Here is a 17,241-nt window from a genome sequence, read left to right on the forward strand (position 1 = left end):
CATGAAAATAAATGGAACACTTAGCAGTCATTGAATCTAGGTGATACTCACAATTTTACTTGTTGTGGAAAAATGTCTCCTACTTATCAATTGATGAGCTTAAGGGGATTTCTAGGTGATACTCATTGGATCTAGGTGATACTCATGAAATATGAGTCAATGATTTTGACTAAAAACTACATAATTAAATCCTGATATCAATATCATAATTTGACTTGTGGAAAAATGTCTCCTACTTATCAATTGACAAGCTTAAGGGGCTTTCTAATGATTGGTTCATAAGGCATAACACTTGGTGAAGGTTTTGTAATTGGGATTGCAATAAGATTGGGTTTAACCATAGAGGAAATTCCATAGTTAAGCACACTTGAGCTAGAGTAGTACCAAGATGGGTGATCTCCCAAGAACTCCCAGTGCTTCACTCCTATGAGCATCACCTAGATCTAATGATTGTTAAGTGTTCAATTTATTGTCAAAAGAGATGGATTCATATGAATCATTACTCATGAAACATGATTCAATAAATTTGACACAAAAACTACACAATTAAATCTAGGTTCACTGGATTTGGGCATTGAGATTGTTCTTAAGACATGGAATGTAATGTTTAGACCATATCAAACTAAATGAGTTTTAAATAATTGAAATCAGCCAATTGGAGTTTCAAGCTAGTAGAAATAAAGCCCCCAAAGATTGGTAGTAAGGACAACAACTTATTAACATAATGTATCGTGCCTCTGTGATAAGTTTGGAAATCACCACTAGTTGTATTGGTAGCTAGAACTAACACAAACCAATTATCTTAAAAAGCAACCCTAGTTGAAAAAAAATTTGTGTCATTCACATACTAAAGATATTGTGAATCTGTATAATTTTGAGCTACTATCTTTGGATCCAAACCAAGAACATAATCTAGAATAACTACTTCATCTTTGGTATCAGATATATTCAGGTGGAAATTTTCCAAAAACTATGGATAGTTTAAAAATTATGGTTTTGTGCTAGGCACAATATCTTCTCCTATAGAATTACTACATACTTGGCCTTTGAAACTAATTTTCTAGCTGCTCTACAAAACAAGTGACATTTTCATTTTTGGTCAGAATAGAAAGCTTCATGTCTTGCCTAAACTTGTTAGTGTTAACCAATAATTCCTCTAACAAATGTGCAATGAAAAATGAGATTATTGTTGAAAATATTATATAGTAGAACCATCATTTACATATGCTTTTCATTCTTAATTCTAGTCAAAGATTTTTGCCAAGAAAAAATAGGAACTAACTAGATAAAATCAACAACAACCACATAGCTTTACATAATTGTTAGACCCCCTTGGTTTGAAGAGATGGATTTCATTGGCTAACAATATTAGTCAACAACGAGGATAATGTGAGGATCCATTAAGATAGACTTAAATTAGGGGAGTTATATCAACCATAAGATAGGCTTAAATTATTGCATCTATATGCTCAAACTAAATTATAGTGATAGCACTCATAAGGTAGCCTAAAACTATTGCAGTTGCAAGTTTCATCTCAAGTACATTAGAAAACACCATAAAACACTACTAAGATTAAAAATATAAGTCTAGTTAGCATACACTATCTACTTTTATATTCAAAAATATTGGTTATCCAATAATGTATTAATTGTTTGTGTTAATTTTTTTATCACTACCAGGTAGTTATAAGTGTTAGCTAGTTGGAGGTTCGGTTCCTCTTGGTAACTACCAAGTTTTTTAATATAGCATGTATCATCAAGGAAGGTAGCATGGTAAAGTGGGATGAACTATACTCCTCGAGAAACCATCTTTGTTCTTCTCTATAATAATTTCATGATGGAATAAAGACATATTTTACTCATGCGTCTAGTGTGTGCTATCATCTTTATTATTACATTATGTATTTAATTTATTAGATATAGCACTAAACAATAAACATCTAAAATAATCACCATTAAGCTATTGAACATGATCATCAAATAGTAATTATAATGCATCACGTTGTATTCCTTGTACCTAAAGAGAATAAGTAATTTGTCAAGGTCACATTTTCTACATCTGGTAGAGTTTAATTTTTTGGTCCCAAAAAGGATTGAGTAAAGTATCTCTTTTTTGTTTATCTAAAGCAACTCAAGTTCCTCTAACTTGCATTAGATCTAGATTGCAACAATAACAATGAAAACAAATTTTCTTCTTCACCCAATTTTGAATTTTCTTGCAGTTTTAAAATTTAAGAATGTGCTCATCTCTTTAAGTGAATCATATTACCACTTAATTCAATTTGTCCTCATTTTAAAATAAACTACGAGGAATTATAAAATCATGAAGATTCTCAAGAACTATATAAAGATAACCCCTACCTTCAAAAAGTTACCAAAGGGTTATTAGTAGAAACCCTCTGAAACAAAAGATCATGTTAAAGTTAAAGCACTCTAACCATTGAATGCACATGTCAAGCAATAAATCAAAGCATAAGGTACTTGATAATGAAACATGCAATGTATATCACTGAGCTAGGAAGGATGGATTTCTTTGCTTCAACCACTTTTGTTGAATTGAATAGAATGGTATGGCCCAGGCTAATATTCTAGAAATCCCAATTGACCTATGCCACATATAACATATTGGAGGCCCTTGCCATGAACAATTGGTTATGCATTTTCCTTTTCTCCCCATATATCACTAAATTTAAGAAGGTTTTTCTTTAAAGATTAGACTTTTTAAGTGGCATAGAAGACAAAATCAATATGACATGGATATAGTGGATGACTATTGTTGGTAATAATTAGCTTGTACCTTCCCAAGGCTTGCTAATGGCAAAAGTGCAAGTTGATCACTTGATTTGAACACATCTTGAGGAAACATTTATAGAAAGCTAGTGATATGAGGGATACTGTAGTTCCATTCCTTGGAGGAAGATTGAATGTCGTGACTGATTTGTTCTTAGTGTTGCATTCAAACTTGGTCTTCCATTCTGTGCCTCCATGCTTGGAGCATTACGTGTCCTGACCATGGCTTCTTGGTCATGGGATAGACCAAAAGTGGTCAAAATTTTCACCAATTTATGGAGGTTTTCCACCAAGAATTCATAGAAATTTTGACCAACACTTTGGTTATGACCATGGCATCCTTGTCATGAGATAGACCAGAATTGGTCAAAATTTTAACCAATTCTTGGAGGTTTTCCACCAAGAATTGGTCTAAATTTTGACTGACTCTTTGGTTGTGACCATGGCATTGTTTTCATGGGATAGACCCACATTGGTTGAACTTTCAACCAATTCTTGAAGGTTTTCCACCAAGATTTGGTTAAAATTTTGACCAATGGTGACCAATTATACTCATCTGAAATGCACTCTTTTTGACCAAATATTTGGTCTAAATTTTGATGATAAATGTGACACACTACTTGGTTGCAAATTCAACCAACATGAGTCAAAATTTTGACAAAAATTCATCAAAAATTGGGTCAAAATTTACTAGTGTAACAGTGAATTAGAACATGCCACTTGGTACCTTATGCTAACATCAATCCTCTTTTAGGCTCGCAATACAAACTGGACCCACCAACCCCAAGTGTCACTCTCTTGCATTCTCACTTTGGTTCAAAACCCTTCATGTTCCTTTTGTGATAATACCACCACCATAGATCTTCACCTTAATCTATGGCTTAAAAAGTTTCTCATTCTTCAAACTATTCAATGTAAATTGGCCTACTAGGTTACACGTCGTGATTGCATTCTCGCATTCCTTAAACATCAAACACCTTTTTTTTAAGAGTGCATCACAACCCTTGATCTACAATTTGATCATTGATTAGGAGCTTACCAAGAGAAAGAATTAGTCTAAATTAAGAACCAATCATAGGGTGATAATTGGCATATGGTGATGAAGCACTTCAAGAGTCTCATGGGCCCACATTATACATGAGGTGAGTCCTCATATTCTCGCTTTAGTTAAGGCTTGAACATCTTTATTTTGTGAGATAGCAAGAAGTGTTAGAGTAAATTGGATTTTCCCAGTTTCTCTATTTACTTAAGTTTACATAGGTGAGTTTTGTTTATTTATTTAGGCAATATTGAGAGATATTATGAGATGTGTATTTAATTCCTCATAGGAATTAAAAATGTGTCTTCATTTCTCACATGCCACCTACCTTTTGTAGGTGCCTAACTTTAGTAGGTGCCCAAATTTTGTAGGTGCCTAACTTTGACTCTTGCCAATATAGATAGGCTATCTCACATGTAATAGATGACCAAGATGGCTTAGACCAACACATATTAAACATATTGTAATTCTGTTCTTATTCTATGCTCATGCTTCAATTCTTCTTGTAGCTTGTATTTTACTTTCAAATTATAATCCAGGCTCCTATTAGAATTTGTTATACAAATTCTAACATAGTATCAGAGCCTCATATCTGAAAGCTACTCACTTGTATTTGAAGATCTTCGGAGTGTTTGACAGATTAAAAGGATTCAGAGGTTTTCCAATTGGATATGTAGAGGAGCTTTTGTTAAGAGCACCTCAGGCCCAAATGGACCTCATAATTAGATTCTAGACATGTCATACCCCTTGGCATGCAAATGAAGGCGAATCTTTTTATTTTTAAAATTTTAAAAAACTATATTTCACAATTGTTTTCTTGAAAAAATAATTATGGCACCATATGCATGTGCAAATTTTTATTTTATTTAAATATATATAAATATATATTTTTTAATAATTTTTTTTAAAACAAACCATTTTGTTTACATTTTTTGTGAAAATCTTGTGTGTGTGTGTGTGTATGTTTTTAACAAAAAATAAAAAATAAAAAAAAGGTAAAATTACCTACCTGTGTTCCTGAATATTTTTTAGATTTTTCACAAGGAGTCACCAAATCACCACTCAGTCACCATGACCATTTCTTGATCCACCCACATGGCCTTCCAACCATTGTGACCCTCTGTCACTACCTATTGTAGCCTTCTTCAAAGCCACTCATGTGGCCATTTACAAAGACACCCACACGACCCTCTCTGTCTGCTTGCCCACCTGAAACCTCCTTCAAAGTCAAGCAAAGCCCTTTACCATCAATGATCTCCTTGCTCTATCGCTACACCCTTCACACTGCAACCCTCCTCGAGACAGATTTTCTCAAGTGGAGCTCCTCTACTCTACCATCTGAGTGACCACCAAAAAACCACTAGCCCTCTTTCTAGCCACCGACCAGTTTCTTGTCGTTGGACTATCTTTTTCGATGGCTAGCCTTTTTCATTTTTTGGTGACTAGATTATTTTTTCCACTAGTCAATTTTTTTTTTTTTTTGTTGACCATATTTGTTTCTGGAGGAGATCTTTTTTTGGCAATTGAATTTATTTCTAAGGTAGGCATTTTTTCTAGCATCAGATATTTTTTCTAGAAAGGGGCGTATTTTTTTGTGATTTTTTGATGTCATCATGATATCATCATAATGAGGCCCACTGTGACATGGATGCACTATCAACATCCAATCAACATTAAATCAATTAACAAAGCACTACCACATGAGATGTCACATGGAAGTCCTTTTTTGCCACGATAGCCATATGACCATCAAATTTCTCATCATGGCATGTTGATGTCATTATGATGTCACCCACTACATCACCCACCCATAAGCCTTTAGGTCTATTTTCTCTCTACTATTGATTTTTCACCATTACTTGAGCATATAGACTCTATTTTTGGAAAACAAAATATTGCTAGAAAGATGATTCTGAGAGCTATCCATTAGTATAGGAATATTGGGATTTTGATGCAGTTTAATTGTTGGTTTTGGTAGTCAATGGTTGGAGTTCTATTTTCTAATCCAGAAGACATATCATGATCTTTGATGACATCATTTATAAGTTTTTTTTTTGCAAATTGCACTAAGATAAAGCACCACTCTTACTTTTTGGGATCTTTCTCATCATTATAACTTATTGTACTTCCACTAATTTATAAAGCACCTTGGGGGGATTTTAATGTGGGCATGTATAAATATTCCTTTGTCAAGAGAGTATTTCTTGCATTAGCACCATGATGTGTCGATGACACATGCCTTTATAGGTGCATGATGTGTCGATGAATGACAAATGCCTTTATAGGTGTTTATATTCCTTCCTCAGTCTCGATGTTCTTGATTCCCTCTTTTTCTATGTGAGATATTAGCCCACTTTCTCTATTGCCTATCACCTCACCCTTATTAGAATTCAAGGGGAATTTCACTATCTATTTCTTATGCTTCCTTGGTTCGTTGGAGTGAACCATGTATTTTTTTTGTTCCTAGATACTAGGTGAATGTAGTGTTTGGGTACCTATGCATTCTGGTGAGATGGAACACTTACCATATTGACACTCTACTTTTCATTCATAATTTGGATGTAGTCTTCTAGGTTCTATTTCCATGGAGGTTCTTCACATCAGTAGTGCTTTTGATAGTTGGTTGCAACTTCATCATGATCTTCCTCAAGATCAACCTTCTTCTTATTTTATGGAACTTTCTTTTTCAGCTATCTCTTTTTGGAGTAGAGTTTTTCCCATTTTGTTTTCTCTATTTCTCCACTTTATAAATATTTGGTTATGATTGGGTACCTTACCAAGCCTTGTTTCCATGACCCAAGTTTTTTTGTACTTACCTTTCTTTTTCATGCATTGTTTTTAGCTACATTGTACGTTTAAGTACATCTCCCTATGTTGCACTAAAGGGGGGGTATTAAAGTAAATTGGATTTTCCCAATTTCTCTATTTACTTAAGTTTACTTAAGTGAGTTTAGTTTATTTATTTAGGCAATATTAAGAGATATTATGAGACATATATTTAATTCCTCATAGGAATTAAACGCATGTCTTCATTTCTCACATGCCACCTACCTTTGGTAGGTGCCCAACTTTGGTAGGTGCCTAACTTTGACTCTTGCCTATATGGATAGGCTATCTCACATGTAATAGATGACCAAGATTTCGTAGACCAACACATATTGAACATATTGTAATTATGTTCTTATTCTTTGTGTTCATGCTTCAATTCTTCATGTGGCTAGTATTTTCCTAACAACTTATAATCCTAGTTCCTGCAGAGTTTGTTATAAAAATTCTAACAAGAAGAATTGATCTTAATAGGATCTGGAGACTAAGGTTAAACTTGAGGATCACTGCATTCTTTCAATCCCATAGGATAGGTTTCAAAAGCTCGTATTGTCACATTTCTTAAACATACAACATCTTCATTTTTGTGATAAAACATGAGTCATAGATCTAAGGAAGATTAATGGTTACCAAGAACAACACATCACTTGGGTTAAAAAAGCATATTTATATCTAGAAAGTGACCTAATCCAAACCTAACCATGGTTTGAGAAAAACACAACATAAAGAATTAACTTTATTCCATGAAAATTTAAAACTAATAAGGAAATAAAATTACCAAAGGTTTTTTAAAGTAATAATAGGGTTTTTTAGATATTTCATGTTTTCACTTTGGGTTTACTTCAAAATTTTCCTCCCTAAAATAGGATATGACCATTGTGTATACAAGAAAACTTAGCCTTTTGGGAACAAGATTAAACAAGCACACATTAGTTGCAATAGATATATCAAGTATTCAAAATAAAACAAACACAACTAATTCTATGCTTGATTTTTGCAACTGAAAGCAACCAAAAATCAAAGTCCTCATGCAACTTCAAATAGATCAACAAAGGCACCCATGAGAGGCCATGTTGGTGTGTTTTAGATTGGAGGGATTTTGGTGTGCTCTCCCAAAACACAACTATTTGAATCCCAAGGTTGTAAAATTCAAATGATAATGATCCTACACTAAGATGAATGGAGAATGCTTCAAACAATGGCTATGGAAGCAACCATGCTTGAGAGTATTCAAATGGATATGGAGATGAGTGCAAGAAAACAAACTAATCTAACAATGCAAGATGAGATGAAATCTATCAACTACCAAGGGTATGTAACAATGCAATTGTGAAAATCACTAGAAAGCTCTAATACCAAACTAGCATGATAACAATGTATATGAGCAAGATGGAAAATGCTTGAGACAAGGGCTTTATTTATAAGCTTGAGAGAGGCCTTGGTGATGTGGCATCTATGTGGCACCCACATAGGTGCCACAAGGGATACATGTAGGCAATTCATGCAAGGGTCAACATTCAAAGTTTGCTCACACATGTGTGAGAAAACTTGAAGGAAGGAATGGGGGACAAAGGTGTAAGATGTGTGGAAGGCATGAGAGGTGTGAGAAGTGTGAGTGTTACACACTTAGGAACTGAAAGGGGTTTAGCAAAGTGTTTATGATAAATAAGTGGGATTAAGTAGTGGGTAGGCTTAGAAGGATGAAATTAATGGGCGTAGACTAGCTTTTTAGGATAGGTTTAAGACTAAATTAAATAGGATTTAATTTAATCATAGGTTTAGAGAATTTAATGGAATGAAGGGAATTAAATAAATAGAATTTATTTTAAAATGGGATTTATGGAGAATCATGTATTAAATAAATTTAACACATTAGGGATGGAAGTATTTAAATTAAATTTAAATACATTAGGAAAGTGAACTTATTTAATTTAAATAAATTTAATTAAATAAGTAGAAGAATATGAAAAATATAATTAATTAATTATAATGTGAAAGAAAATATTAAATAAATTAATATAGTGTTTGGGATGATTTTAAGCATCTACATTTTGCCCCTCTTTGATGTAATGTCGGGATGACATTATATAAAAGAAAATAAAATATAGGTTGCCCTAGAAAGGATAGGAGTCCTAGGAGTGGTGTCGAAGCGATGGCAGAGGAGGAGGGCGTCCCCTTGCAAAAATTGTGCAAAAAATAAATTTTGGGCATTTTTTGCGAAAATGTCTTTGGAATAAAGAAAATGAGAGGAAAGGGGGATAAATGAAAATGTTGCATAACTTGTGGGTAAAAATAGGGGATTGACGTGGCTCAAAAAGGACACAGGCTCAAAAAGGGGTCTTGGAGGGCCTATATAAGCCTCCAAGGGGCTCAAGGAAGGGTCATTTTCACACCTAGAGAGTAGAGAACCAAAGCAAAAGATGGACCCCATTGAGAGATTGTAGCTTGGCGAGTGTACTCGGGAGCACCAGAGACTGACAAAGATGGGCCCACTGGTGAGTTGACTAACCCACCTTGTCAATTTTTCATTTTTGTTGGCTAGGGTGCATTTATGGTGCCTTAAATAGGCCAAAAATTTAGTTAGGACAGAGATGACAGTCTCTCCCTATCATCTATGTAGCTAATAAAGAAGAGACCAGGTGGTTTGCAGAGATGACAGGATCAATCCTGTCATCTATGCAAATGACAAAATGGGGATGGGGAGGTTCACAGAGATGACAGGATACATCCTATCATCTATGCAGATGATAAAGGGGGGAAATCAGGGGAAAAGATGACAATCTCCATGTCATCATCTTTATAGATGACAAAACAAGTAGTCATCTATGGGAAACTAGCATTTGCATAGTCGCCAGAGATGTCAAAAAGGCATCTTCATGAACTATCATCTATGTTGATCAATGTCTCTATGGATCAATGTCTACACTGATCAACATCTATGCAAATCAGCATTTGCACCGATTCACATCTTTGCTGATTGGGACAAATTAGTGGAGGGTAGGAGAGGATACCCTAAATAGGTGGTGGTCATAAGATAAAGGAACTGACCATCTGCATGTCTATGCTATAGGAGGAGACAGTGATATTTTGATCAAGGGAGCATTATCTATCAATGATGGTTCTAGAGGAGAGATTGATGGAGGCTGAGTGGAGACATGTGAGGCTATGCAAATTTGAGCATGTGCACAAGTGGTCTGATCTACAAACACATTTGGCACAACTATCAACATTGATCGAGCAATGGCATACACCTACATCTAGTTTCCATCTACCTACTTAAGAGGTGACCGCCATGCTACTCGATGTGTGGCAGATACTATGAGTGCCCATCCATGGGATGTATCCCAAGTACATGCTAGAGGGTGTAGACCTCTTTCTATAGGAGTTCTTTGGTAGGTGATGTTAGAGACTGCCAATTTATAGATCATGGCTTATATGGAGGGAGGCACTAGAGAAATGATTGCCCCAATTGGCTATGTATCTCGCACCACTTATCTAGAGGATGGTGCCAGACCATGTTGGGCATGAATTTCTCATTGGATGGACACAAGTGCTTAGCACTCTACTATAGGATCATGGTGCAGTGTACTACTAGGGCCAGACCATTCTAGAAAAGTTATATTATGATCTACACATGTGTGCCTATAGAGCACAGAGGACCATGGGCTCAGGGTTGACACTACTGATGGTATGGTCATGGGAGCACATCAATGTCACACAGTCGATCACTAGATGGGAGACTCGATAGCCTAGGGAGCCATTTGCAAGTCCATATAGGCCACCCATCCAGTATACTTCCATAGAGTTGATTGGATTTTGGCGCAGGTGTATCAATGAGATCATCGTGTTTGATTGGACACCATATGATGGTGTGGAGCAATGGGGCAGCATGTTGAAAATTGGAAGAGAGGATGACATAGAGGATCAGCAATATCTCTTGTACACTCAAAAAAATTGTTGGCTCATTAGGAGGTCCATGCATGTTATTATGTGATATATGCCCTCTAGTGTGCGGATACAGTTTGATAGGGTATAGGATATAGTCTCAGACAAGTTCTTATACCCTATAGTATTGTGGGAGTACGATAGGTTATGGGGTCATGGGACCAACCTATAGTTGGAAAGGATCTCCTAGCAATCTATGTAGCTAGTGCCCTAGGTACATGGACAGGATATAGGTGATATAGGGATGACTCTAGCTTATGCACAGTGGTGGGCAACACATCAGCCAGTTTGATTGATAGTGCCTAGAGCACCACCACCAATAGAGTAAGCATAGGGAGAGGGTGATGGTGCAAGGGATGGAGGATAGGCAGCGATGATGCCACTGCAAATACAGGGGGCTCAGGAGGGGTCACAAGAGCATAGAGCTCATGTGAGGAGAGCACTAGCATAGGGGCCACCACAAGGGCCACAAATATAGGTGTCGCAAAGGCCATAGGTATAGGTGCCACCAAGGCTATAGGATGTAGACATAATTAGGGAAAAGTGGGATAGTCTTCATATAGAGGTTTCTTGACTCCAGGGTGAGGCATAGGTAGAGTGAGCCCAAGCAGACAGTGCTCAGTAGGCCTTGGCAACCCTACAAGCAAAGGTGTAGGTGTAGAGGGCCAAAGTGGATAGTGCATAGGAGGCCTTGGCAGCCCTACAAGCATTGATTGATGCTAGGGAGTTTTCCAATTTCAAGATGGAGGAAGATTTCGAGGAGCTTATATAGATTGAGGTCCTCCAGTGAGAGGTGACTTCATTATGGGGAAAGTGAGACACCCACCAAGCCTAGCTAGATGAGTATTGCAAGTAGTGGAATATAGCTAGACAGGTAGTATAGCCTAGGATAGCTATGGTAGTGATGCAAGAGGTGATGGCAGCTCACCGAGTGGAGACATGGGTAGTATGAGAGGTAGCCAATTCCAGGTCATTATATCATGATGTCGTGCCTACTGATTAGCGATAGCTAGATTTTCAAGTAGCCTCAAGCTCATGGATCACAAGAGATAGGGATAGGTTAGAGCAGTCTATGGGATAGTGCTATCTTCCACAAGGCAAGGATACAGGGGGGGCTGGGCCCTCATAGCTAGCTTCCTAATTTTGTACACTGAGCAATTTTTGATAGAGAGATGCAGATGTAGTGAGTTTTTGATGGTGCATTTCTACATTATGACACTATATGATTATTTTGTATACAAAGTGTACATACATTTATTCTTTTGATATATATATATGACATGACTCAATGGGCCTATCTGTGCATGTATGATTATGGTTTATGCATATGATATCTATGATGTGGATACTGACATTTGTGATACAAGATGTGTGTGATTTGATATTTCATATGATTTATATATGATGCCTAATGTGTGGATGATGTAGGTTTGCTGGCAACTATGAGATGTATGCATTGTGCTACTTTTACATGTATGGATGTACTATATTCTTTGTGAGATGTTTTTATGATGTATATGCCACTAGATATGATGATTAAAATGGATGCATTTAATGAAGTAATGTAATGAACTAATGATGCAATCTAATAATGAATAAAATGCCTAATGAAATATGACAATGAATGTATCCTAAAATGCCATTAACTAATGAATTCAAAGTGAAATGATTGAACCTAAAATGTAACATGAATGAACCTAATGGAGATGTGTCAAAAATCCTCACTTGTAATAACCAAGAAGCATAGCATAGAAGGGGCAAAATAAATAGAACCTTTATCTCAACCAGGTCAATGAAACCCTATACTGCATAAACCCTAACTACATGATACCAAGGAACTTAGTTGTGTTTATATAAAAAAGCACACCTTAGTTTTTTTTTTCAAAAGAGTTTATGCATTTTATGCTATAGAAGCATAAATGACAAGGCTCCTTTGCGTAGACTAGAGACTTTAGAACAATAGGTGTAGTTTGCATAGCCATGATGGAACAAATGTCATATATTCTCTAGAGAGGTCTAGGTACACCCAAAGTCTTTTTAGGGATCTTTGATGGAAAGTGTACTAACCTATTGCCCCCATTTTGCAATGCATAAACATAACCTGAAACTGACACATATGTATTAAAGCCTCAAAAATAGATCATACCACAAACAACATGTGTAGTCAATGAGAGAAATTTAGGTACAACCAAAATATGGAAGATCAAGGCATGCCATAAAAGGCTTCCACTAACACACAAAATGAAATTAACCAAAAAGAGACCTCATCACCAAGTAGTCATTCAGTCCACAGTTCCTGCCAAGAACCTTAAAGCCTAAAGGTGAATGTCATAATGCCACATATAGGAAGGATTCATCCTATGAAAGTGTGTTGATTTTTGACATCAACTATCATAATTTTTTTGGTGGAAAGGGCTGTGAAAAGAAAAAATTTCTTGGATTATTAAGTCATAAAGGTGATTTTGTTTAAGTTCTGTTGTAGTTGTTGTTGTGGGAAAAGCTCAGTGTAATGGGATTTGAACAAGCACTCAATAGGAAAAATGCCTCATAGAATAGAGGTCTTTTGAAAAATGTGAATGAAGTGAAGCCTCATGAACAAGAGGTCTTTTTATTAGATGCATGAAAAGCGTAAGTTAGATAGGACTTTGCACAAACAGGGAGATGAAATGGTTGAATGGGTGAAGTGAAATGAGCCTTATAGATAATGGATCGAAATGCTTTTTTAAGGAAATATTTCTTCTTTTTAGTCTTTTTTCAAGAACATTTTATGAATTTTTTTCTTATTTTTTTGTATTTTTGTGGGACTATAAGAAAACTGTATAGGAACTACAAAACTCAAGCATAGAACCACTTGAGATGTTGGATATTTACAGGCTCAAGGAGTGGATCTCCCTCTAGATTGGCAATCTGATATGCCCCAAAACCATATTTTGTTGTAATGATAAATAGACCAAGCCAATTAGGTTCAAATTTTCCTTTCTTTTCATAGTTCTAGAGATTCTTCATGTTATGCTACAAAACTAAGTCACCAACCTCAAATTTCTATGGCTTGACTTTTTTTTGATACTGAAGTTGAAGGTGATCTTGATATATGTAGAGGTGGTTATGATTTTGATATATGCGGAGGTGGTTTAGGGCATTGAGGCATCTCTAATCAAGGAGTTGTAGCTCTTGCAAGCATGCAACTTAGTATTCTTCTTTGGACATCAAATTCTTGAGAGAGATTTTGAGGGAAGGGAGCTCAATTTTGATAGGTAAGACTACTTTAGAATCATAAATAAGGAAAAATAGAGTGGCTTCTATGGGGGTACAAATGGAGGTACAATAGGCCCAAATGGCGGGAACAATTTGGAGGTTCCATTCATGGCTAGCTGCATCAATGGTTTTCTTTAGGATTTTCAAAATGGTTTTATTAGTAGCTTCAACTTGGCCATTGCCTTAGGGGTAGTATTTGGTGGAAAAATGCTAGGTGATTCTAAATTTACAATACAATGTAGCAACTTTCTAATTTTTGAAAGGCATTCCATTATAAGTCATAATGTCTTGAGGTATACCAAAATGATAAATAATGTAGTTCAAGATGAACTTCAAAATCTATTTTCCAGTGGTGTAGGTTAATGTGATAGCCTCGACCCACTTTGTGAAGTACACAGTGGTGGTAATAATGTACTTGAGGCCATTTGTAGAGTTTGGATATACTTGACCAACAAGATTGAATCCTTGGCAGGAAAAGGGTTGAAGGGCTTGGGTGGGGTTGTGTATCAAATTGCCATACTACTGACAAGGAACACATCTCTTCACAAAATGGTAAGTATCTACTTCCATAGCAAGCCAATAGTAACCCATTCTGAGGAGATTTTTTGCTAACATAAGGCCACTAGAATGGGCACCACAAATCCCTTGTGGACCTCTTCTAACACCATTTTGGCTTTGTTTGAATTGAGACATCAGAGGAGGGTTCCATCAAAGTGTTTTCAAAAAAGTGTATCACCTAGGATAGTATAGCGGGTAGTGCGATGGATAAAGATTTTATTTTGATTCGAGCTGAGGGCTATGGGAATGGTTATGTGATGTAGATAGGAAAAAATGTTAGTGTATCATGGAGACTCAAGACTGGCAATCTCACACGCCAACTTTGAATCATTTTGCTCATAAGTAGGAACAAAAAGATTCTCAACAAGAAACTCACACTTAGGACTATATTTAGGCATGATAATCATGGAGGCAATGGTATCCATAGCATATGTTTTTTTTCTATCAGCCCTTGTTATTTTCTAAAAGACTATCTCTGTGAAGTGTTGTTTAAGATCCTCAACTATTTTACTATATTGCAATAGCTTTTCATCCTTTGTGTGGTATTCATCTCTAACTTTTTTAATGACCAATTGCAAGTCTCCAAAGATAAGAAGGTTTTTGATATTTTATTTGATAGCCAAATGCAGCCCTGTAACTAATCCTTCATACTTAGCTATATTATTTCTATAAGGGAATGATATTTTATAAGACTTAGGAATGAGGTCTCCTTGCGGTGTAACAAACAAAATTCCTGCCCCTAATCACTTTTGTGTGAAGGAACCATCAAAAAATGACTTCCAGTGTGTACTAGGGGTAACAATCACAATTGTGTCATCTAGAAAGTCTACTACTATGGGATGGTCTCTTGGAAGAGGAGCTTTAGCAAGCTGATCTACAATTACTTGTCCCTTAATGGCCTTGCACTCCTTATAAACAATGTCAAATTCACTCAAAGTTAAGATGCATTTTGCAGCTCAACCAATGAGGGAGGCTTTTGATAGCCAATACTTTAATGGATCTATTTTGGCAATGAGATGTGTAGTATGATTAAGCATATAATGGAGTAGTTTTTGTGTGCAAAAGACTACAGGCAAACAAGCTCTCTCAATAGCAGTGTAATTCAACTCATAGCCAACTAATGTTTGACTAAGATAGTATATAGCTTGTTCATTACCATTGTCATCTAGTTGTGCCAAAAGGGCACCTAAGGCAACTGATGTGGCTGAAATGTATAGAATCAATGGCCATCCTGCAATCAAACAGACTAGGACTAGAGGATTAGCCAACTATGCCTTAATTTTTTCAAATGCTTTCTAACATAGGAAATCCCTCTGAAACTTAGTGTCTTTGTAAAGAAAATGTTGAAATGGATGGAACTTATCTACTAACTGGGCCACAAATTGTTTGATGGATTATAACTTTCCCTGAAAGCTGTGAAGTTGTTTCAATGTGGTAGGTGGAGGCATTTCTATGATGGCTTTTACTTTAGCAGGATCTACCTCAATACCTCTTCTTAACACAATGTAGCCTAACGACTTGCCTAATTTGACCCCAAAAATACATTTCTTTGGATTTAGGCACACTTTATATTTCTCCAACCTTTCAAAAATGGTGGTGATCACATCAATGTGGGAATCATGTGTCTTTGATTTTCCTAGGATGTCATCAACATAGTCCTCCATTATGACATGTAGAAGATCATGGAATATTGTAGTCATTGCGCATTGATAAGTGGCACCAGCATTCTTCAAGCCAAAAGGAATGACTTGATAACAAAAGGTTCCCCATGGGGTGGTAAATGTTGTTTTATGTTGATCTTCTTCTATAATTTTGATTTGGTTGTAACTGGAGAAACCATCCATCAAAGACAACATCTCATGTCTAGCAATCAAATCTACTATGATGTCTATGTTAGGAAGTGGAAAATCATCCTTAGGATATGCAAGATTTAAATCTTGAAAATCTAAAAAAATGCAGGTGCATCTAGATGCTTTTCCTATAGAAACAATGTTGGAGACCCACTCAAGATAATCAATAGGATGGATAAAATTTGCCTCTAAAATTTTATGCAATTCTTCTTTGACTAAAAGTGCTACCTTAGGATGCATTTTTGCACAACTTTTGCTTCACTGGTTTAACCTTGGGATCTACTATCAAGTGATGCACAACCAAATTTTGTGTCCAAACTAGGCATGTCTTTGTATATCCAAGAAAAAATAATTTTATCCTTATTCAAGAACTCGGTCATTGCCTTTTGTTCTTCAGGACTTAAGGTAGCTGCAATGTAGGTGATTTGTGGATTATCCTCTATACCCAAGTTGACTAGAATTGTGTCCTCATTCAAAATAGGTGACTTTTCTAGTGGTAAAGATCTAAATGGCAAGTCAACCTCTCGTTCTTCTTCTACTTCTAGGAGGTTTTCACCAAAAGATGTGTCCTTTATTTTACCTTTTTCTTCATCCAAAAGTGCCCTAAAAGAGTTTTCACTAGAGGATGTTTCTTTTATTTTTCCATTTTTATTTCTTTTCTCACTTTTGTGACTAAGAGAGTTGATTTGGCTACCAAAGTAGGCTTCCTCATTATATTGGATCTCATGTTTGTAATCTTGGAGATTCTTAAAGCTAAAGAGTACCATCAGTGCTTCTTTAGAGTTACATATATCAAGATCTAGTGGTGTGTCCTAAAGGTCCTAGTCTATCATGTCAGGGTTAGTGAGAGATAGGTCAGTGGATGAAAGGTTAGCTATGGTAATGGCACAAATATGGTTATCTAGGTCATCCTCAATTCATTGGAAGGGTACTTCAAAGAATTCCTCCTATTTAGTCTCAAAATTAGGGTCAACCATA

General features: G+C 36.0%; 1 pseudogene; it reads right to left on the reverse strand.

The window, feature by feature from the left end:
- Nucleotides 1-622: 622 nt before the first annotated feature.
- Nucleotides 623-17,241, reverse strand: part of LOC149576328 (putative GPI-anchored protein At3g06035) — a 115,171-nt pseudogene continuing 98,552 nt past the window's right edge.

This window comes from Cupressus sempervirens, chromosome 1, assembly GCF_028749045.1.
Source record: "Cupressus sempervirens isolate cs-2001-9-10 chromosome 1, ASM2874904v1, whole genome shotgun sequence".
NCBI classification, from domain to species: Eukaryota; Viridiplantae; Streptophyta; class Pinopsida; order Cupressales; family Cupressaceae; genus Cupressus; species Cupressus sempervirens.